The 23,479-nt window shown below is 48.8% G+C and overlaps 1 protein-coding gene and 1 long non-coding RNA gene across 2 annotated transcripts in view; one reads left to right on the top strand and one right to left on the bottom strand.

Annotated features, from left to right (window-relative positions):
* Nucleotides 1-17,088: 17,088 nt before the first annotated feature.
* On the bottom strand, nucleotides 17,089-18,542 carry LOC309330572. The gene is made up of 3 exons (XR_014151479.1): nucleotides 18,283-18,542; nucleotides 17,648-17,994; nucleotides 17,089-17,492 (listed from the first exon to the last, which is right to left on the bottom strand). It is a non-coding gene; the product is annotated as an uncharacterized lncRNA (long non-coding RNA).
* The window catches only part of RAN (RAN, member RAS oncogene family), a 71,432-nt gene continuing 65,942 nt past the window's right edge, over nucleotides 17,990-23,479 (top strand). The window contains exon 1 of the mRNA XM_081842300.1: nucleotides 17,990-17,995. The gene's annotated coding sequence lies outside the window, so the exon portion shown is untranslated. The remainder of the gene's footprint in view (nucleotides 17,996-23,479) is intronic.

The raw sequence follows: 23,479 nt of genomic DNA, 5'->3' as shown, positions 1-23,479 counted from the left end.
TGGAGGGGGGGGTGGAGAGAGAAGAGATACATGGACACAGTAGCTGGCATGGTTACTAACTTTGCCCCACATCGAAGCACAGCAAAGCATCATCAGCCACCAGCAGACCCCGTCTGCCTTGTCTTAAGAGAGAAGGCCAAGATCCTGCCTGGCAGGCGAGAAAGGGTTAACCCTACCCCCAAACCCAACATCAAATAGATTGCAGGGGGGGCAATGGGGGAATGGTGGGAATGAAGGACAGGATAGAATAATCTAGCAAAAGGGCTTAATCCCTTTTATATATATATATATATTTTCTGCACACAGGATGAGAGATGAACTCTCCTATCTGTTCAAGCAAAAGCTTTCCCTCTTCTCTCTTCTCCCTCCCCCCCCCCACTCTAGGGAGGACCTGAAGGACATCCAAGCTTTCCCCCCCCCCCCATCACATTCCAGCATAATAATAAAGTTTGCTTGCTTGCAGGGGGGGCTTCCTGCACCAATAACGCTGCTATCAAGAGAGGGCCGAGGATGTGTTTTACTCTAAGCCAGTTAAGCAGCCGAAGCTATTTTTAGGAAAGAGAAGGAAAAGTTGGGGAGGGGGGGAGAGGAGAGGAGCGATGATGAAGAAGAAGAAGAAGAATGAAAAGAAGGCAGCGACGGCAGCAAAGCTGTCTCGTTCCTTACCTTAGAATTCAGCACTCCTCATAATAAGCCGGAACAGATGCTCGCCACCGGGAACCAGACAGCGATGTGAACAGCAGTAAAACCAGCACGAAAATATTAAGTAAATAAAAAAAGGAGACCGCAGTCTGGGCTTAGGACTACCGGCTGGTCCTGAGAAGAGGAGGAGGAGGTGGAGGAGGAGGAGGAGGACGAGGCACCAGCAGCATCAGTGCGCACATTAACTCCGCTTGCGGTCCAGGCTCAAAATGATTCTGTGGCTGTCTGCAGAGAGGCAGGCGATGGGGAGAGCATCATCAGCCATGCAGCAGCTGCCAGAGCCTATGAAACAGCAGTGCTTTGGCGCGCGCATACCGCACACGGAAAAGAGGCACACACGCGCTCTCGCTCTCTCTCTCACACACACGCGCACACACACACTTACGCACTCACACGCGCGCGCAAAGATGGCTTTCGCTTCCTTTGCCAGTTTCTCCTTCACCTAAGCGTTTGCCCCCCGCGCCCCCAGAGCAAGCGGGCGCTGATGGAAACTGACCGGAGGTTGAAGGCAAGGCCCCGAGGGCCTGGCTTCCAATGCAGGAGGGTGGAGGAGGGGAAGGAAGGAAGGAAGGAGGGAGGGAGAGAGAGAGATAGGCAGCTGTGGATCTTATTTTACCTCCCCGCAAAGGCTATCGCAGGACAGCCTCAGCAGGTCAGCCAAGGCCTGCAAGCAAGTCTGGCCAATGAACTGCGAATTGTAGCTGCAATATTTTCACTCTCTGTGTGTGTGTGTGTATTTGTATCGTATACAAATATATAAATATAAGCACACACATATATTCCTTGCAAAGCCTCCCTCCTCCTGATGCCCAGTGGAAGCGTCTGAGACTCAAACACAGAAGGGTATTAAAGGCAGATTAGCTGTTGGAATCAACCATTCTGTTTCTCCCCCCACTTTTTTTTTTTTAACATTAGACAACTGCAGCCAACGCACACACACACACACACACAACTTCAGCCCTTCGCTGTGTGATCTGGCAGCTGCCTAGCAACTGGAAGAAGAGCAGTGGAAATAAATATACTGTATACATGCACAGGACTATACCTGGACCGGCAGTCCTTGGGCACCTGTCTCCTTCCTCCCTCATTTGAGCGGATGCTTCTTCTTTTTATAAGTCGCTAATGTATGTTATAAGGACTTTTCCATTTAATAAAAAGCACCCCCTTTCAAAAGGCATTTGCCATCTCTGTGTGTGTATACACGCATGTAAGTATAGAGAGAAAATAAACCCCTGAAGTTAAGAAATGGCTGTATGGAAACACTTTCAATTTAAATAATAAATGGAAACACTTTCAATTTAAATAATAATATGCATCTAATGAGGCACTAAGTTAAAGTCACTTAGCGGTTCATTTCCTCCTCTGCAGAAATGTTTTCCCGCCAGCACGATGTTGTTGTTGTTGCTGCTGCTGTTGTGAAAGAGAATGCATAAGCAGGTTGCAGGTAACTTGGTTACACAATCTGTTGCTCCACAAGCCTTCGTTAGCACAACTGTTGCATGGGGTTCCTCTGCTACGCAAGGCAGTGGCGTAGCGTGGGTTGTCAGCACCCGGGGCAAGACAAGTAATTTGCACCCCCTAACCCGTGGATTTGCGTCACCTAACCCTAACCCCCAGATGTTGCGCCCGGTGCGGCCGGCCCCCCCTGCACCCCCCACGCTACGCCACTGACGCAAGGTCAGAACCCACTCCTCTGCTGGAGGAAGAGCCCTTGCACCACAGAACAGAGAAAGCTGGCTGCAAGGCAACGGTTCTTAGATTTCTTACCCGCCCTTTCACCAATAGTTCCTGGGGCAGGGGGTGGGCCACAAGAACTTATTTATTTGTACAGTGGTACCTTTGGTGGCGCTGTGGGTTAAACCACAGAGCCTAGGACTTGCCGATCAGAAGGTTGGCGGTTCAAATCCCCGCAACGGGGTGAGCTCCCGTTGCTCCGTCCCTGCTCCTGTCAACCTAGCAGTTCGAAGGCACGTCAAAGTGCAAGCAGATAAATAGGTACCCCTCCGGCGGGAAGGTAAACGGCGTTTCCGTGCCCTGCTCTGGTTCGCCAGAAGTGGCTTAGTCATGCTGGCCACATGACCCGGAAGCTGTATGCTGGCTCCCTCGGCCAATAAAGCGAGATGAGTGCCGCAACCCCAGAATCGGCCGCGACTGGAACTAATGGTCAGGGGTCCCTTTACCTTTACCTTTTTACCTTGGGTTACATATGCTTCTGGTTACAGACTCCGCTAACCCAGAAATAGTACCTCAGGTTAAGAACTTTGCTTCAGGATGAGAAAAGAAATCGTGCTCTGGCGGCGCGGCGGCAGCAGGAGGCCCCATTATCTAAAGTGGTGCTTCAGGTTAAGAACAGTTTCAGGTTAAGAACAGACCTCCGGAATGAATTAAGTACTTAACCCGAGGTACCACTGTACTTCCAAAAACCTCTGTGTCTACGGATACCTCCCTCTTGCGGTGTTGTTAGTGCTGTTTTGATTACATAAGCAATTGCACTCACAGCATGAATCTCTCTCTCTATATATATATATATATTCCTTACACAAACCTCACCATGAAATCCCATGGTGGGTTACAACAATTAAAAAAAACAACGGTATTAACATCAATTAAAACAAATCAGTTGGCATCTATTTGTCTTGGGAGGCAATGGAGGAGTGTGCCTTTGGGGGTGAAGTCAAGCTGCTGGAAAGTTGCAGCACCTGCTGTGACTGTAGAGACAAATACAGGAGAGACATGTTTTGTTGCAGCTGGGACAGAGGAAGGAGTCCAGTTGTGCTGATGCAGAAGAATTCCCTCTCCCAGCAGAGTGTGCCATTTTAGGGGGTGGGTTTTTTTGCAAATATCTTCAGTGAGGGGTCTTAAAAATATGTTTTTGGGTTTGAGGAATTCAAATCTACCTTGGTTCTCAAACTTAATCTGTTCCGGAAGTCTGTTCGACTCCTGAAACGGAATAATAATAATAATAATTGTCAGGGAACTGCCATCGGAGCCAAGGGTGGTGCTGAGGCTCCCTAATGATGATGCTGGAGAGGGAACCAGCAGAGGGAGAGAGGACGCTTCCGCTGGGGAAGGAGATAGAGGTGACACCAGGGAGAAAGGGGAGTCCGAGGGAGCTGCGGAGAGAAGGCTCCAGGACTCTTCCAGTGAAACCAGTGGGGAGAGCACAGGACCTCCTCTGGGGACGCCCACTCTGCGCAGACAGCTTTCGCGCAGAGAAGGGAGACGACGATTGGGTGTGAAAGAACTCTTATGTTGGAAGAAATTCAGGAAACGCCCACTGATGGATTCTTCCAGTGATTGAGACAGTCACGGTGTACTGACTGTCCAGCCTGGGGGAAAAGTTTTGTCCAAACTACTCAGCTCGGAGCAGTTTGCGCTTTACGCACAAGCAACCCCATACCCCATTACAATAATATATTATTTATACCCCGCCTATCTGGCTGGTTTCCCCAGCCACTCTGAGCAGCTCCCAACAGAATATTAAAAATAGAATCAAACATTAAAAACTTCCCTAAACAGGGCTGCCTTCAGATGTCTTCTAAAAGTCAGATAAGCAAGGCACGGCTTCTGATTGGCTGCAGGAGCTTCCTGTACTCAATCGGAAGCTGCGTCGGATGTTTGGCTTCTGAAAAATGTTCGCAAGCCGGAACACTCACTTATGGGTTTGAGGTGATCGGGAGTCGATTTGTTCGGGAGCCAAGCCGTTCGAGAACCAAGGTACCACTGTGCTATGTTTGTGACTGGACAACGCTGAGCTTGGTAAGTCCAAGTTTGACGAAGAAGCACATCAACAGCTTTCAGAAAACCAAATAATTTTAATTTTACTTTCTGAAAATGCGAGGTAATGCTATACAGTGGTATCTCGGGTTACAGATGCTTCAGGTTACAGACTCCGATAACCCAGAAATAGTACCTCGGATTAAGAACTTTGCTTCAGGATGAGAACAGAAATTGTGCGGCGGCAGTGGGAGGCTCTATTAGCTAAAGTGGTACTTCAGGTTAAGAACGGACCTCCAGAACGAATTAAGTTCTTACCCCGAGGTACCACTGTAATATATAATATATAATATACAATATATTATATTTATTTAAACACGTTAGCCAAGGACAACAGTAAGCGGAGCAAAATAAATGGCTGGCATAATTAGAACCAACAAGAGGCAGAGCCAACTAATCCTGACTTTGCCCTCCTCCATTCTGACTTCTACAAAGGCAGCACTAAGGAGAAGGAGGTTGACAGCCAGCGTCTTCCCCTAGACTGGTTGTAAGCAAGAGGGTAAGCAGGCGGGGGCTGGTTGAGGGCATCGTCCAATTAGTGGAGGAGCACCCCACATGTCTTAATGAGGTGCTTCTCAAGCTCTCTGATGTGGGGGGTGGGCCCAAATTTGGGACTGCCCCCTGCCCAAATTTGCCAGGGACTGGTACCATACTTAGTCCCTGAAGTGCCCCACCCAACCTGGACTGTGGTAGAGTCACTTGCATACAAACCAACTCTATGGTGCTGAGGGGCAGCTCAGACCCCACAAAGTACGTGGAGATGGAGCTGAACCCCCTCCCCCAATCTTGAGGGGCCAGGCCCCACCAGGCCTCCCCACAGGTCCTCCCTGCAGAGGCAAAGGGCCCCATTGGGCCTTCCCGCTGTAGCAGGGGGCCTCATCAGGCCTTGCAGCCTCTTCCTGATGCATGTGACGTCGCACGCATTCGACAAGCCCCTCCAGTGCCTGTGGAACTCAGCACCACTGGTCACTGGGGACTAACATCTAAAGGTTTATGTACCATCATCTGTCTGCTGAGCAGCTCTTTGAGTAGCACTGTCTTTGGACTATCGTCCATTGTTTGTTTGTCTGCTGTTATGTACTGAGTTGAATAGGATCCAAATTGCAGCAGTGTGATAGGTCCTGGAACAATAGGATTCAGAATGCAGCAGTGTGATTGGTCCTGGAACAATAGGATTCAGAATGCAGCAGTGTGATTGGTCCTGGAACAATAGGATTCAGAATGCAGCAGTGTGATTGGTCCTGGAACAATAGGATTCAGAATGCAGCAGTCTGATTGGTCCTAGAACAATAGGATCCAGAATGCAGCAGTCTGACTGGTCCTAGAACAATAGGATTCAGAATGCAGCAGTCTGATTGGTCCTGGAACAATAGGAATCAGAATGCAGCAGTGTGATTGGTCCTGGAACAATAGGATTCAGAATGCAGCAGTCTGATTGGTCCTAGAACAATAGGATTCAGAATGCAGCAGTCTGATTGGTCCACAGGAACCACCCAATCCAACTCCAGGTGGAAGTGAATACGCAACTGATTGGCCTACAGAAGAATCCCGGAATTAGCCAATCACGTGAGGCCCATTGTGTAAATAATGTATATAAAGCAGACAGTTCGGGGAAACTTCCATTCCTCACTACTATGAGCTGAATAAAGAGCATGAAATCCACACCCGACTCTTATATTTCATCTGCCCTGGAATACATGCTGTGGGCCTTCTGGGTCATGTCCCTGCCTGTGGCCTGTATGGGCTGACAACTATTCCCTTACCCCACCCCAGATTCTGGAAGCCAAGATACTGAATGCTGCTAAGGCCTGACCCATCCCAGTTCTGAACACAAACTGAAGATGAATCCACCCTTATCGAAGTTGTTTGCATTTTATACCCAGAGCAATAGTACCTTGCTTGGTGGCAAAATGCATGCAGGTGTCCCGTCGGAGAGAAAAGACAGCTGCCTCTGGAGCCACAAGAGTTCCATCTGAGACTTCTTCATCAGCTCCTCCACGTCACTCGGCTTTTGACCCATCAGTCCTTCTTGTAAAACCAAACAATTCCCCTTCAATAGTTGTCTTTGTTCAGCTTTTGCTAAATATTTATGTTTCCTTTGCACTTAAAATGAATGGGGCGGAACAATGTAATGACGACATAATTTATGTAATTCATTATATAAATGTACATAGTTACTTATTTAAGACCTGTAATATTGTCACAGTGGACAGCAAGGGTAAAAACAGTTTTGGGCAGAGACGCAGCACAACAGAGACAGCACTGCAGGGTAGGACTGAAAACTAGACCTACAGGACTTACATTTCTACTTAGGAACGCAGGTGGCGTTGTGGTCTAAACCACTGAGCCTAGGGCTTGCAGATCAGAAGGTCGGTGGTTCGAATCCCTGCGACGGGGTGGGCTCCTGTTGCTCGGTCCCAGCTCCTGCCAACCTAGCAGTTTGAAAGCACGTCAAAGTGCAAGTAGATAAATAGGTACCGCTCCGGCGGGAAGGTAAATGGTGTTTCCGTGTGCTGCTCTGGTTTCACCAGAAGCGGCTTAGTCATGTTGGCCACAGGACCCGGAAAAACTGTCTGCGGAAGCGGACAAACGCTGACTCCCTTGGCCAGTAAAGAGAGATGAGCGCCGCATCCCTAGAGTCATCTGCGACTGGACTTAACTGTCAGGGGTCCTTTACCTTTACCTTTCCATTACTACTTGGGCCTCACCTCCCACCTTTTCCCAGGTTTCAGCTCTTAGGGAGAGGAACCGAAGCTCATTTCAGCTCATTCAGCTCATTAGATTCCAGAGCTTTTCTAACAAAAGTATCAACATCCCTCCCCCTTGGTTCATCGCAGTCCCAACAGAAGTGTGAGTTTCATATTTTCCCTCAAGCACCCAAGCTTATTCCTGAGCTCCTCACACTCAGCTTGAAACAGGCGAATCTCTAGCCCATCCTTAAAGCCAGAACAAGACTGGCCAGCAATGTTCTGCATCTTTGGGGTCTGCTTGTGGACCAGGTCCATTTTCTTCTTTGGCCAAGTTTTTTTAGCCGCTGATCTTGATGGCTGCTTGAATGAGGAGGAAGTGGAGGAAGATGGTGGACTACCAGCTAGCTAAAATAGAAGAGAGCAGGGAGTAGAGTTAATTGTTGCTGTTGAGTCGTGGCAGACTCTTCGTGACCCCATGAACCAGAGCATGCCAGGCACTCCTGTCTTCCACTGCCTCCTGCTTCGAGAACACTATCCAACCATCTCATCCTCTGCTGTCCCCTTCTCCTTGTGCCCTCAATCTTTCCCAACATCAGGGTCTTTTCCAGGGAGTCTTCTCTTCTCATGAGGTGGCCAAAGTACTGGAGCCTCAGCTTCAGGATCTGTCCTTCCAGTGAGCACTCAGGGCTGATTTCCTTCAGAATGGATAGGTTTGATCTTCTTGCAGTCCATGGGACTCTCAAGAGTCTCCTCCAGCACCATAATTCAAAAGCATCAATTCTTCGGCGATCAGCCTTCTTTATGGTCCAGCTCTCACTTCCATACATCACTACTGGGAAAACCATAGCTTTTACTACATGGACCTTTGTTGGCAAGGTGATGTCTCTGCTTTTTAAGATGCTGTCTAGGTTTGAATCAATATCATTGAGGAGTTTTACCTTGTCCTACATTTACGGGGGAGGATTATGGTTGGTCCCTGCAAGTCCGAGTTGGGGAAAGAGGTGTGCGGGTGTGGCGGCAGTGGCCCCACATCCACATGTCTCTTTCCCCAGCTCGGACTGGCAGCAACTCAGGCTGTCCTCTTTATTGCTCTTCAAGATATGACAACCCTAATTGGGGCAAGTTCTCCCCAACTGATGAGAGAACCCCAGCAGAAATTTAAAATCACAAAGCATGCAGCAAGTTTCACTAAAATAGTCATTTTTGATGTGCACATTCCCCTAATGTATGCATTCCCCCCCTCAAGTGTTGCTTGGTTGGAGAGCTGCATCACAGAATGTGCATAAGTGCAATTTTCAAAAGATGGCTGTGTTTTGGTCCCCACATCGTTTCAGAAAGTGCTAATTTGATAGATTCACTTCAAGATAGGAACCAAATCAAATTTCTCTCCCATCCCTAGTATGAGGGGGGAAAGAAATTGCTCTGTTGGTGAGTATATAGAGAGTAAATGTGTGCATATTGATTAGGTCATTTTAAAAGCATTTAATTTTTAATTTCCATTTCCATTTTATTCTGTGTCTCTTTTTCATTTAGCTGATGTTTTTACATATTAATGTCATCTGTTATGTACTGAGTTGAATAGGATCCAAACTGCAGCAGTCTGATTGGTCCTAGAACAATAGGCTCCAAAAGGCAGCAGTCTGATTGGTCCTAGAACAATAGGATTCAGAATGCAGCAGTCTGATTGGTCCTAGAACAATGCAGCAGTATGATTGGTTAGCAGGAACCACCCAATCATGCTCCAGATAGAAGTGAATCCACAACCTGATTGGCCTACAGTAGAATCCTGGAATTAGCCAATCATGTGCAGCCCATTGTGTAAATAATGTATATAAAGCAGATACTTTGAGGGGACATTCATTCATTCCTCCTCACCACTATGAGCTGAATAAAGAGCATGAAATCACTTTGCGACTCTGAGTATATTTCACTGGCGACGAAGGTGGGATCCCGCTGAGCTGACTGCCACACACAGCACCGCAGCACCGCCACCTGCCGCACCGCTGCCTCGCACCGTGTATCCAGGCTTCAGCTCCGGGACACAAGGAACTCAGAATGGCAACTGACAGCAACTTCTCGCCATTCAACCCAGCATCTGGAGACTGGGAAGCGTACGCCTCCCGTTTCACCTTCCTCCTAGAAGCCAAAGGGGTCACCGATGAAGAAGACGCCAAGAAGAGGGCAATATTCTTCAGCGTCTGCGGAGAGGAGACATTTGAAATCGCCCGGGCTCTCCTTGCGCCTGAAGACGTCGCTACTGTTCCATACAAAACAATAATGGAACAGCTGAAGGGGCACTTTTCGCCACAGCCCTCAGTGGTGGCTCGTCGAAATGCCTTCTACGCAAAGCGGCAAGCCCCTGGGGAAACCATAACTGGGTTTGTGACCTCTCTCCGCCAAGCTGCCCGGTTCTGCAACTTCTCAGAGCTGGAGAACATGCTTCGTGACCGCCTCGTCGGTGGCCTGAAGGATGAGAAGCTGCAACGACGCCTCTACGCTAAGAAGAACCTAACGTTCCAGGTCGCTCTGGAGGAGGCCCTGGCAACGGAAGCTGCTGAGAGGTCGACGCAAGAGGCACGGCTGAGCCAGCCGTCCCAACCGAGGGTCCACCACGAAGACCTCACCAACGACTCGGGATCCGACAGGGAGGTGCACCGAGTACAGCAGCGCACTCAAGCAGCCCACATACCACAGCTGCCTCGACGAGAAGGAGGAAACTGCGCAAGCTGTGGAGAAAGTCACGAGAGGAGGACCTGCCGTTTCCGCAACGCAGAGTGCAGGCAGTGCAGAAAATTGGGACACATCGCCCGGGTGTGTCGGGCTCGGCCCACCCGAAGCCAGGCATCAGATGACCAATCCAAGAGCCCCAGGTCCCGGGGCCCAACGCACCAAGGCAACTCGACGGAGCTCACAGACTTCCAGGTATACCAGTTGCCCCACCCCAACGTAGAGAAAATTTATGTAGAGGTACAGATAGAGGGGGCCCCATGCCGCATGGAGCTTGACACGGGTTCAACTCTATCCATAATCTCGGCAAGGACCTTAAGGAAACTGTGTCCTACTGGGGGTCCCAAACTCAGGCCGGCCCCATTCACCCTCCGGGACTTCCAGAAACGTAAGGTCCCCACAATGGGGGTGGGGACCTTCAGGGTGCAATACCGAGGGCGGACGCGGCAACTGGACTTGCTTGTGGTCAAGGGCCCCTACATTAGCTTACTGGGGTTGGCATGGTTTGGACCACTGGGACTAGCCATCACCGGGGTGAACCACATGAGCTTACAAGTGGACGTGGACGCCATATGCAAGGAGTTTCCGGGGGTTTTCGATGGGAAATTGGGACAGTATACGGGCCCCCCCATTGCTCTACAGCTTGACCCCGCAGTACGACCAGTCAGGCTCAAGGCCCGCCGGGTCCCATTCGCCCTGAAACCCCGTATAGACGAGGAATTGGACCGACTCGTGGAGCAAGGAGTGCTGGAGCCGGTGCCTAATGCCCCCTGGGAAACCCCAATCGTCACACCCGTCAAGCCCAATGGTTCGGTCCGCATCTGCGCAGACTACAAATGTACCATAAACAAGGCCCTCATGGCCCATGCATACCCAGTGCCAGTGGTCAGCCATGTCCTTGCCACCCTGGCTGGGTCGAAAATTTTTGGCAAGCTGGACTTGGCCCAAGCATATCAACAGCTGCCAGTAGATGAGGCCACAGCAGAGGCACAGACGATTGTGACGCACAGAGGAGCGTTCAGGGTAAAGCGGCTGCAATTCGGGGTCAGCGTGGCACCAGGCATATTCCAGAATCTAATGGACTCTCTCCTTAAAGGGATTCCTGGTGTCACCCCCTTCTTTGATGATGTGTTGATTGCCGGGCCCACACCAGAGGAGTTTGAGGACCGCCTCCGCACTGTTCTGCACCGTTTCCAGATGGCGGGTCTCAAGGTGAAGCGGGAAAAATGTCTACTAGGAGTGCCTCAAGTGGACTTTCTGGGATTTATGGTGGATGCAGAAGGGGTTCACCCGACTGGGGACAAGGTACGGGCCATTTGTGATGCCCCAGCGCCCAAGAACAAGACTGAACTTCAGGCCTTCTTGGGATTATTGAACTTTTACCATTCCTTCCTTCCCCACAAGGCGGCGGTAGCGGAGCCCCTACACAGACTCCTGGACAAGCGGGCCCCTTGGGTGTGGGGCCAGCGCCAGGAGGCCGCATTCCAGGCAGTCAAGGACTTGCTTGTCTCAAACTCGGTCTTGGCACACTTCGACGAGAGGCTGCCGGTGGTGCTAGCATGCGACGCCTCGCCCTATGGCATCGGCGCTGTCCTGGGACACCAACTCCCGGATGGAAGAGAGGTACCGGTAGCATACTTTTCCCAGACACTCAACGAAACCGAGCGGAACTACTCGCAAATCGACAAGGAGGGTCTGGCAATCGTGAAGGGAGTAAAAAAATTCCATGATTTCTTGTACGGGCGGCCCTTCACCGTGGTGACTGACCACAAGCCGTTGCTTGGCTTGTTTGCCCCCGAAAAGCAGACCCCCCAAGTGCTGTCTCCTCGCGTCCTCAGGTGGTCAATTTTCCTTGCCAGCTACCAGTATGCACTGATTCACCGCCCTGGAAAGGCGATGGGCCATGCAGACGCCCTCAGCAGGCTACCACTACCGGAAACAGGCCCCGACCCAGCACCTGCACAAGAGGTTATGAGCCTGGAGCTGCTTCCTGACCGCCCCATTCAGGCACAAGAAGTTGCACACCATTCCAAGAAAGATAGGGTCATCTCCCGGGTCCTGGACTGGGTGTGGAGGGGATGGCCCAGCCGCAGCCCCGGGCCAGAATTCGCCGGCTACACAACCCGCAAACATGAACTGTCAGCCCACAAGGGGTGCCTGTTATGGGGAAGCAGGGTCGTTGTTCCCCAGCCCCTCCGCAAAAGGGTCCTCACAGCCCTACACGAGACACACCCAGGGGTAGTAAGAATGAAGGCCCTTGCCAGGAGTTATGTGTGGTGGCCGGGGATCGACGGAGAGATAGAGGCCTGGGTCAAACACTGCCAGGCCTGCCAGGAATCCCGCCCAGATCCCCCAAGGGCCCCAGTCCAGTCCTGGGAGTCCGCCCGAGCACCATGGTCACGCCTGCATGTGGACTTCGCTGGCCCCTTTCAGGGGAAAACATTCTTCATAGTGGTGGACTCCTACACCAAATGGCTGGAAGTCGCACTGGTACCGTCCACTTCTACGTCCGCAGCCATCCGGGTACTACGCAGGCTGTTTGCAACCCACGGGCTCCCTGACACTCTCGTCTCAGACAACGGGACTGCATTTACATCAGGAGAATTTCAAACCTTCACAGTGCAGAACGCCATCCGCCACATCCGTTCGGCGCCATTCCACCCTGCCACCAATGGCCAAGCAGAACGCATGGTGCGGACCACCAAGGACACCCTTCGCCGCATGACGCAAGGGGATTGGGAGTACCGCCTTGCCACATTCCTTCTAGCACAGCACAGCACCCCCAGCTCAACGACTGGCCGGAGCCCCGCTGAACTACTAATGGGTCGGCGCCTTGCAATCAGATTGGACCGCCTTCACCCCGATAGAGCTCAGGATGAGGTAGTGGTGGGGGAAGGCAGGAACCCCCGGACCTTCGAGGCCCAGGACCCAGTGTACGCAAAGAATTTTGGGGCAGGCCCTGCATGGGTACCTGCCACAGTCACCAGGGTCACGGGCCCCGTGTCGTACGAGGTGCTAACAGATGGGGGGCAATGCTGGCGCCGCCACTGCGACCAGATACGGCGACGATTCCCGGGAGAAAACCAGGAGGAGGAGGACAGGTCAGAGGAGTCCCAAGGGAACAGTGGGGCAGTGAGGCCCATAGAGCAGCAGGGGCAAGCAGGAGAGGCAGAATCAGTAAATACAGAGAGGACCCGCGAGGCCGAAAGGACACCGGAACCAGAACCACGACTGAGCGAGCCGGTTGCGCCAGACCAAACAGCCCCATCCTTGGAACACGAGCCAGAACCTGAACCCCGGACCAGGGAACACCCCAGGCCGCAACGCACACGTAGGCCACCGGCGTACCTTGAGGACTATGAATGCGACCTTCCGGGCAGGACTGGAACTTAGAGGGGAGGGGTGTTATGTACTGAGTTGAATAGGATCCAAACTGCAGCAGTCTGATTGGTCCTAGAACAATAGGCTCCAAAAGGCAGCAGTCTGATTGGTCCTAGAACAATAGGATTCAGAATGCAGCAGTCTGATTGGTCCTAGAACAATGCAGCAGTATGATTGGTTAGCAGGAACCACCCAATCATGCTCCAGATAGAAGTGAATCCACAACCTGATTGGCCTACAGTAGAATCCTGGAATTAGCCAATCATGTGCAGCCCATTGTGTAAATAATGTATATAAAGCAGATACTTTGAGGGGACATTCATTCATTCCTCCTCACCACTATGAGCTGAATAAAGAGCATGGCCCCACATCCACATGTCTCTTTCCCCAGCTCGGACTGGCAGCAACTCAGGCTGTCCTCTTTATTGCTCTTCAAGATATGACAACCCTAATTGGGGCAAGTTCTCCCCAACTGATGAGAGAACCCCAGCAGAAATTTAAAATCACAAAGCATGCAGCAAGTTTCACTAAAATAGTCATTTTTGATGTGCACATTCCCCTAATGTATGCATTCCCCCCCTCAAGTGTTGCTTGGTTGGAGAGCTGCATCACAGAATGTGCATAAGTGCAATTTTCAAAAGATGGCTGTGTTTTGGTCCCCACATCGTTTCAGAAAGTGCTAATTTGATAGATTCACTTCAAGATAGGAACCAAATCAAATTTCTCTCCCATCCCTAGTATGAGGGGGGAAAGAAATTGCTCTGTTGGTGAGTATATAAAGAGAGAGTAAATGTGTGCATATTGATTAGGTCATTTTAAAAGCATTTAATTTTTAATTTCCATTTCCATTTTATTCTGTGTCTCTTTTTCATTTAGCTGATGTTTTTACATATTAATGTCATCAGATAGTACTTCATCAGCCTAGAATTTTTCTATGTATTCTCTGTGTGTGTATACACACACACACACACACACACACACACACACATATACATAAATACACATACATAAAGCCTGCTGCCACTACACGGGAGACGGTTTGAAGAAAAGGAAAAACAAACTGGCCCAGCCCCATAGCTTGACCAATTGAAGTTAGGGGCGGCTAGGAGCTAGGTGGAGTCATACACCTAAAAAAAGTGCAGACTCACATGCTGACCAGCTTCTGATTTTACCATATTTTTTGCTCTATAAGACTCACTGTTTCCCTCCTAAAAAGTAAGGGGAAATGTGTGTGCGTCTTATGGAGCGAATGCAGGCTGCACAGCTATCCCAGAAGCCAGAACAGCAAGAGGGATTGCTGCTTTCGCTGCGCAGCGATCCCTCTTGCTGTTCTGGCTTCTGAGATTCAGAATATTTTTTTTCTTGTTTTCCTCCTCCAAAAACTAGGTGCGTCTTGTGGTCTGGTGTGCCTTATAGAGTGAAAAATACGGCACTTGAAATGTTCGGTTCTCAGAAGTATGTAAAGGCAAGAATTGGGCGGGGGGAGCCCCAGCACGCAATGGTGACTACCTGAGAGGTGCCGGAACTGCACTCCAGCATGCTCTGGCTGAAAAAAAGCTCCAAATGTTGCACTGCGTTAAGGTCTCTTAGTGACATATTTGTTACACTGGCAAAAATGCTTTGTGCCAACAGGACCTTGCTGAGCAAGAGAATGCATAAGCAGCTACAGTGGTACCTCTGGTTAAGAACTTAATTGGTTCCAGAGGTCCGTTCTTAACCTGAAACTGTTCTTAACCTTGAAGGGGGAAGAGGACAGGCTACCTCACCTAGGACAGGCCTGTGTAGTTTCTATTCTATTCATCATGAATGGAGATTGTTTCTGCCAACATACGTGTGCAAAACTCGTGAGGCTGGATCCCTGGGAAAGGGGACCTGGAGAATGGATATAAACTGTTTGTAAAATGTTTTCAGGTGTGCTTGTTTGTGAATCAATTACGCAGGTGCCTTTCTGCTACTCCGGATAGCAGAAATAAAGCTCTTTCTCTGAATCTACCCTCAGTGTCTGTTTGGCTCCTTCCTCCCTCCCCCGGGAGCAATGCTCACCTGACCCATGGGAAAGGCCTGAAAGGCTACAAAAGGAGTCAACATGGCAGAGGCCAAGCGACGGAGGGGAAGCAGCTCCCAGGCTCTGCAAGGCCCAGAAAGCGAAATAACCCATCTCTGACCTAGAGGAATCCAGTCTTTTCTAAACCACCTGTGGAGAGGGGAGGGGACATTGCCCTAAAAAAAGCTGCATCCTAACCCCTTAGACTAAAGCATGTTTGCTGATTTATCTGTGCCTATTATTTATTGACAAGTTTTATATGACTTATTGTATGTTAGAGTTATCTCTCCAGCTGCTGCAGAGAGGGAGGGTGATTCAGGAGTGTTGCTGTCACTTAAAAAATAAAATGAAATTCTTTGCAACCTGCTTTGGTCTTTCTAGCATAGCTAAAAAATAAATCAGAATTTTGTTGGCACCTTGGTCCCCCCCCCCCTTTGCTTAACGAGCTCAAATTACAGCTGCTCTCCCCCTCCTCTCTGCCTTCCGCTGCTAAGGGTTCTCTCCCTCTGCCTGCTTCTTCTCCTCCTGTCAGCATCTGAGCTTCGCTGACAAGAAGTGACTGCCTCGGCATTCCCTCGCAGGATGGCATGGGCAGGGTAAGGGTTTATATACTGGGTAGTAGATTGCAGCCTGGTCTATTAATGTCATTTTATGGATCAATGGTCTCGTTAGATAGTAAAGTTTATGTAAAATTGCTGTTTTAGGGGTTGTTTTTCATTGTCTGGAACGGATTAATCCGTTTTCCATTACTTTCTATGGGAAAGCATGCCTTGGTTTAAGACCACTTTGGTTTAAGACCGGACTCCAGAACGGATTAGGTTCGTAAACCAAGGTACCACTGTAAGGCATTATTTAATGGTACTAAGAGCCATTATAAAATTGGTGAATGAATTGAAAGGTAAAAAATTGCTTAGAAACATAAAGAGTAGCTTCCTATTTAAAAGGTCAGTCTATTGACACTTATATAGTGGTACCTTGGTTTAAGATCAGCTTTGTTTATGAACAACTTGGATTAAGAATGCTGCAAACCCAGAAGTAGGTGTTTTGGTTTGTGAACTTTGCCTTGCATGCAGAACATGTTTCGCTTCCTGTTGAGTGTGTTCCATTTGTAAATTGAGTCCCCTGCTGCTATGGGAAAGCACGTCTTGGTTTAAGAATGCTTTGGTTTAAGAACAGACTTCTAGAATGGATTAAGTTCGAAAACCAAGGTACAACTGTCTATTGAAATAAGTGTGTTGAATCAAAAGTCTTAACAAAACATCATTAAACAATGAAAAGGCAACAATCATTTCATTTCCTACACCCTTTATTTTAAACCACTGTAAGTTGTAAAAAATAAATAATTGGTGTTTGCTATTTAGATCAATCTGTATAGCTCATTGAGTCGAGCACGAGACCCTTAATCTCAGGGCCGTCCTTTGAGCCCCACGTAGAGCAAAAGATTCCTTCAGGGGCTGGACTTGAAGACCCTCATGGTCCCGTCTAACTCTTCCATGATTCTGTAATCTAAGGGCATTGCTTCCAAGTGAAATTATTCTCGACGTACTCAAACACAGTTCAAACACATTCAAAGGTTTTAATAAAAAGTAATCTTTATTAAATAGTTTTCCAGATGAAATACATTGTTTCCGAGAGATTTGCATGGGGAAATCTTTTCGATTCCTCAAGAATAAGTGGCAGTGTGGTGAGGGAGGCGAGGGCCACATCCACTCCATTTCATGCGCTATGAAGCCGCTTTAAACACTCATGGCTTCTTCCCCTAAAGAATCTGAGAGCTATAGTTTGAAAAGGGTGCAGAGAGTTGTTAGGAGACCCCCTCTTCCCCTCCAAGAGCTACAATTCCCAGAGTTCCCTGGCAAAAAGGGAACTCTACCCCAACCCCTACCCCTGATGCTAACCCTAACTCTAACCCTAACGCTAACCCTTAACCTTTAACTAGAGCTACAATTCCCAAAGTTCCCTGACAAGAAGGGAACCCTAACCCTACACCTTAACCCTTAACCCGAGCTACATTTCCCAAAGTTCCCTGACGGGAAGGGAACCCTACCCCTACCACTACCACTACCCCATAACTCTTAACTAGAGCTACAATTCCCAGAGTTCCCTGACAAGAAGGGAACCCTAACCCTACCCCAACTCAACCCTACCCCTACCATACCCCTACGCCTACCCTACTCTTAACCCTAACCCCTACCCCTACCCCTACCCCTATCCTACTTCTACTCCTACTCCTACTCCTACTCCTACTCCTACTCCTACTCCTACTCCTACTCCTACTCCTAACCCTATGCCTATGCCTAAGCCTATGCCTAAGCCTAAGCCTAACCCGCCTAATAACTCTCTGTCCCCTTAACCACCTACAGTTCCCAGAATCCCTGAGGGGAAGCCATTCCTGTTCAAAGCGTCTTCATAGCACTTCCAATGGACAGTGCGCCTAATGTGGCCTAATGTTTCCTCCCTCATTTTTTTCTCTCTCCCCACTGCCCCATCACTTGCAATGCAGCAGATGTCCACCTGCAGTTTTCCTTCAAAGCTCCTTCTCTCAGGTACAGCCATTGCCTTGTCCATTGCTCACTGCCAGTATTTCACGTTCATTTCTCCAATGTAAATAGGGACGTCCTGCGTTGCTCTTCGTGACTTTGAAGGCTGGACTTGGGGGAAACCTCACCGGCTCTGGACATCCCTGTAAGGCAAAGGCAAACAGGTGAGTGGGATGGCCCCCTTCTAACAGCGTCCCTCCAGACTCCTCCTCTGTTTGGCTGCCTGTTAACAAACAAGGCTTCCAAACCACTTTACATCCCTCTCAGCCAGCATAGCCTCACGGCATCCACTAGCCTGAACGCAAACTCTTCCAACAACCACCCACCAGCTGCAGCCTCGCCAGGTCCATTGCCAGACATCAACGAGCTTCAGAGCTGAATATCCATCGCCTTCAGGTAGCGATCTCACCAGCAAGTAAACTTTGTACTTGCCTTCTCCTTGCTCCACAGCATCCCAGCACCAAGCGATTGCCTCCTTCCGCTTGTCAGCTTGCTGCCACGGGGCAGACCACCAGGGCTGAGTGCCACCGAGCTGCCCATTTCTCTCTGGGGAGGGCAACTGTCAAGGCTTGCGCCTTGGCCCACATTTATACCCGCTCAGCTGCCAAATGTTTTTGTGGCATCACAGTCAACCCACAGACAATGGCAGCAGCTGGGGAGGCATCACCATCACACCCTCAGCCCTCACAATGGGGGGGGGGGGCAGCTGTACCGCTCACTGCATTGCCTTGGATACAACTCAGCTGAGGAATGGCAATGCTTATATGGTTGGTATTCTTACTCTAAAGCAAAGAAGCTGACGCTAATGTTTTACTGTAGTTTTTGTTGTGACGTGGGGTTTGTGATTTCAGCTCTGTTGACATAATATGCTGGAGACAGTTCTCTAGTAACACTTCTTTATTAAAAGCAACAAGACTAAAAACCTGAGGAGGGGAGAGCTACATTTATAGGGACAGGGAACTAGCTAGAAGGGATACATTTTGGAGGGAACAATATCAGGCAATCACAGTCCTGCCTTTTGGAGGCAACCAATAAGACAGAGGATCCAAATACAGCAGCTTAAATGAACCAATAGTAGCTGTACCCTCTGGAACCAAAAGGCAGTTACTTTACCCTAATGCAATTACAGACAATAATAATACAGATATAAAATCCTTTGACTCAATACACAACACCTTTATAATTTGTTTTATAACTTCTTCTTCTTCTTCTTCTTCTTCTTCTTCTTCTTCTTCTTCTTATACTACCTCTGCAGCACAGCAGGTCATATTTTATTCAGGTTGTGCTTTAAGATGCAACACTTTAAAAAGTGGCAAAAGCTCTGCCCCCCAAGGAGCTTGGAAGGGTGCTTATCAGCCTGGCCCAGCCAGGCCACCAGTCCCTGCCACTGGGTCCCCAGACGCTCTTCAGTGGCAGTGTCGCTTCTGAAAAGAAGCCAAGCTCACTCCCATCCACTCAGGCCACGGATCCCTGAGGCTAATTCTGAGTTGCGTAAAGTAGTGGGCAGCTGCCACGGATGGGAGTCCAGCTGAGGTCCCATTCAAAAGCGCTGCCTCACATCCATCAGTGAAGGACACCCAGGGCCACTGGGAGGCGGGGAGCACGTGACGTGGTTTTGCAGGGATGGCAGTTGTCAGCACATGCCAAGGGCTGATCCTGCCCTGATGGGTGGCACTTACCTGACATCAGGGTTGCAAAGAGCAAGGCGCATGGTGCACAGGCCGGTCCCTCCGATTCCAATCAAGACGAACAGAGGAATCAGCTGTGATAAACAGAACGTTTTGAGATCAAAAGCCGAAGTTGAAAACTGGAATAAGTCGCCTAAGACAGTGTGCGTGGGAGAGGTCAACTACGAATGACACCAGATTCAGGTGGAAGGCCATGTTGATCTGTCATAGTCAAAATAAATAACAAGACGAAAAAATCTTTTTTAATAATTCCAGTGGTACCTTAAAGATCAACTCAATATAAGTTTTCAAGGTATGAGCTTTCGTGTGTAATACACACTTCGTCAGATACTTCAGCCTTATAACTGTTGAGGACTGTAATGGCAGTTGGTTCCACAGGGAATGGCAACGGATTCTTAAAGGGATAGATGACCAAAATTAGCTTCTAATTTCATTCTATACAAGATCTTAAAGTAGCTGTCTTATTGCAGAAGAATTTTAGAAATTCACTTGAAAGAGAAGTTGCTGAATTACAACTCATTACCAAACTAAAAACTATGGAGAGACCTTATCTGAATGGAGATATTGGATTCATGTCCCATTATACATACTAAAGCTAAATTACTGGAATTATTAAAAATTCATATTCACCCAGTGCTTTTCCAGCTACACTGGCTCTCGGTGGAGTATAGGGTCAGATTTAAGGTGCTGCTTTTGACCTTTAAAGCCCTTCATGGCCTAGGACCCTCGTACCTACGGGACCGCCTCTCCCGGTATGCCCCACAGAGAGCCTCAAGGTCCATAAATAGCAACACCCTAGTGGTCCCGGGCCCTAAAGAAGTTAGATTGGCTTCAACCAGAGCCAGGGCCTTTTCAACACTGCCTCCAGCCTGATGGAACTCTCTGCCTCATGAGACCAGGGCCCTGCAGGATCTGATTTCTTTCCCCAGGGCCTGTAAGACAGAGTAGTTCCGCCTGGCCTTTGGCTTGGAGCCAATTTGATTCCCTCCCCCTTTCTTTTTTCTTTTTCCTATTTCCTATTCTCCTCCTGTGATGAGGCTGCATTTTAATATTTTAATGTTTCAATCTTTTAATGTTGTATTTTAATCTTGTTTCTAAGTTGTATTCATTCAACTTATTTTTTTATTGCTTGTTAGCCGCCCTGAGCTTGGCTGTGTGGGGTATAAATAATAATAATAATAATAATAATAAATAATAATAATAATAATAATAATAATCGATGATGATAAAAATTAAAATTATTATTTTTTATTACCTGCACTGATAATAGTCATTGTTTGGATGGGGGGGGGGCTTTTATCTATTTCCACATTCACACAGTCAACCAATCAGTAGCTGAACTGGATACCACACACTCACAAAAACAAATTAACCAAAAAAGCCTCAAAAACAAAAATGCAAAATAAACAGCAAAAACAAAAGCACCAAACTTACGCTATTCTGGAAGTCCATTTGACTTCCGAAATGTTCGAAAACCAAATCACAGCTTCTGATTGGTGCAGGCGCCCCGGAAACAATAGCAGACAGCGGCATTGGACGTTTGGCTTCCAAAAAACGTTTGAAAACCAGAACACTTACTTCCAGGTTTTCGCCATTTGATAACCAAGGTGTTTGAGAATCAAGGGACCACTGTAATTTAAATAGAAATGAAATACCTCTAAACATGGGACACGGGTGGTGCTGTGAGTTAAACCACAGAGTCTAGGACTTGCCGATCAGAAGGTTCAAATCCCCGCAACGGGGTGAGCTCCCGTTGCTCTGTTCCAGCTCCTGCCAACCTAGCAGTTCGAAAGCACGTCAAAGTGCAAGTAGATAAATAGGTACCACTCCGGCGGGAAAGTAAACGGCATTTCCGTGCGCTGCTCTGGTTTGCCAGAAGTGGCTTAGTCATGCTGGCCACATGACCCGGAAGCTGTACACCAGCTCCCTTGGGCAATAAAGCAAGATGAGTATCTCAACCCCAGAGTTGGCCATGACTGGACCTAATGGTCAGGGGTCCCTTTACCTTTACTTCTAAATATGGGGGGGGGGAGTCTGTGGGCAGGTGACTTGGGTGACAGGTGCTCCCTATTGATGGCACCTTCAAGGCCCGTGCTGCTCTCGTTTCTTAGGGCTCCTCATTTTTAAGCCCGACTCAAACCGGAAAGCTCTTTAACAGAGGATCACTTAAAATAGAGGACTGTCCTCTGTTAAGTAGGACACATGACTACCCTTACCAGAAGAAGATATTATTAAAAAATGCACAACAGCAGGGCTGTTATGAGCTAAACTGAGTCAAACACCTCAGGAGACTGATTTTGGGTGCCATGAAGCTGTTAAGCTCTTTAACACACTTTTGTTGCGTTTTTACTCCCAGGATGGGGGAAGAGGCATGTATGGGCTTCTCTGCTTCAGGTGCCAAAAATCAACAATGCCTGAGTAGCCTTGAATATTCTAGTGTGCACCTTGGCTTGGTGAGGTCTCCTTTGCTGCTATACCTCAGGGAGCAAAATGTGTGGCATGGGCTGCACCAGAGAGGATTGTCACTTTTCTGACTGAAAGTCTTTAAGCTTTGCTCAGAATTTCAAGGGCAGAAACCCTTGTATCTGCTGCTAAGCCTGCTTTATATGGAACAGGGGGGCCGTTGCTCCTTCTGCCGTCCTCACCCACCAGTCAAAAAAAATACTGTAAGGCTACAGCTCAGCACCTCTCCAGAAACCCCTCAGGGAGATGCCCCTTCACAGATAGCAGCCGCCCTCTGCTGTTGAGTTCTGTTCCACGCAGCCGGCAGGCTCATCCTATCGTTTTTTTTAAGAGAGAGAGAGAGAAGGAGCTAGGGAAAACTATTTCTCAAGCTAGGGTCAAAGAAGGCCAAGTCAAAATCTCAGGAAGAAAATCTGACGCAGCTAAAATTATCGGCTGGGCAAGCAAAGGCATTTAATGTGCCCGATTTTCAAGGCCTATACTGGTCTCAGGTCGTAAATAAGTATGAGAGCCACCGAGACTTCCTTTCTCTGTATTAGGTGTCAAAAATTATAATTTTCAGCATCAGAGCAGGAGTCTAATGGGATTTGATGTTGGTGGCAAACATCACGTGGTTCTTTTCACATATCTGCCCCATTCACACATCTTTGTTCTTTGGGGAGGCAGGGGGCGCATGTGGCCTAATTTATAGTCCTCTATTGAAGGGCTAGGGACACGGGTGGTGCTGTAGGTTAAACCACAGAGCCTAGGACTTGCCGATCAGAAGGATGGTGGTTCGAATCACCGCGATGGGGTGAGCTCCCGTTGCTCGGCCCCTGCTCCTGCCAACCTAGCAGTTCGAAAGCACATCAAAGTGCAAGTAGATAAATAGGTACCACTTCGGTGGGAAGGGAAATGGCATTTCTGTGCACTGCTCTGGTTCGCCAGAAGTGGCTTAGTCACGGTGGCCACATGACCCGGAAGCTGTACGCCGGGTCCCTTGGCCAATAAAGCGAGATGAGCGCCACAAGCCCAGAGTCAGTCATGACTGGACCTAATGGTGAGGGGTCCCTTTACCTTTACCTATTGAAGGGCTATCAAGGGACAGCCTTCTGCCCTTTGTTTCAAGCATGGGTTCAAAAAGAGGGATTCTAGTTGAACCGCTTTCTCTCACCAAAGGAGGTTATCTTCAAGTTGTTTTCTCTGTTTCTTCACTCCACAGATCAGGACCATGGCAGTCAATGTAGATGACTAAGCTTGTGCATTTTGCAGGCAACCACTTCTTAAAAGGGGGAAGAATAGACTTTCAAGTTGTGTGTGTGTGTGTGTGTGTGTGTGTGTGTGTGTGTCTGTGTGTTCACCAGGCAAGGGGGCGAGCACATTGGAATCCATCTTGTTCCCAGTCTAACCATAGGTTCATATAGCTCAGTATTATCTACACAAGGGGTCACCAGTGTGGCAACCGCACAAGTTGTTGAAATACAACTC

This window comes from Podarcis erhardii (assembly GCF_964252035.2).
Source record: "Podarcis erhardii genome assembly, chromosome: 15".
Lineage (NCBI taxonomy): Eukaryota > Metazoa > Chordata > Lepidosauria > Squamata > Lacertidae > Podarcis > Podarcis erhardii.
The sequence above is the reverse complement of the archived record's forward strand: the minus strand, read 5'-3'. Positions and strand labels throughout refer to the sequence as shown.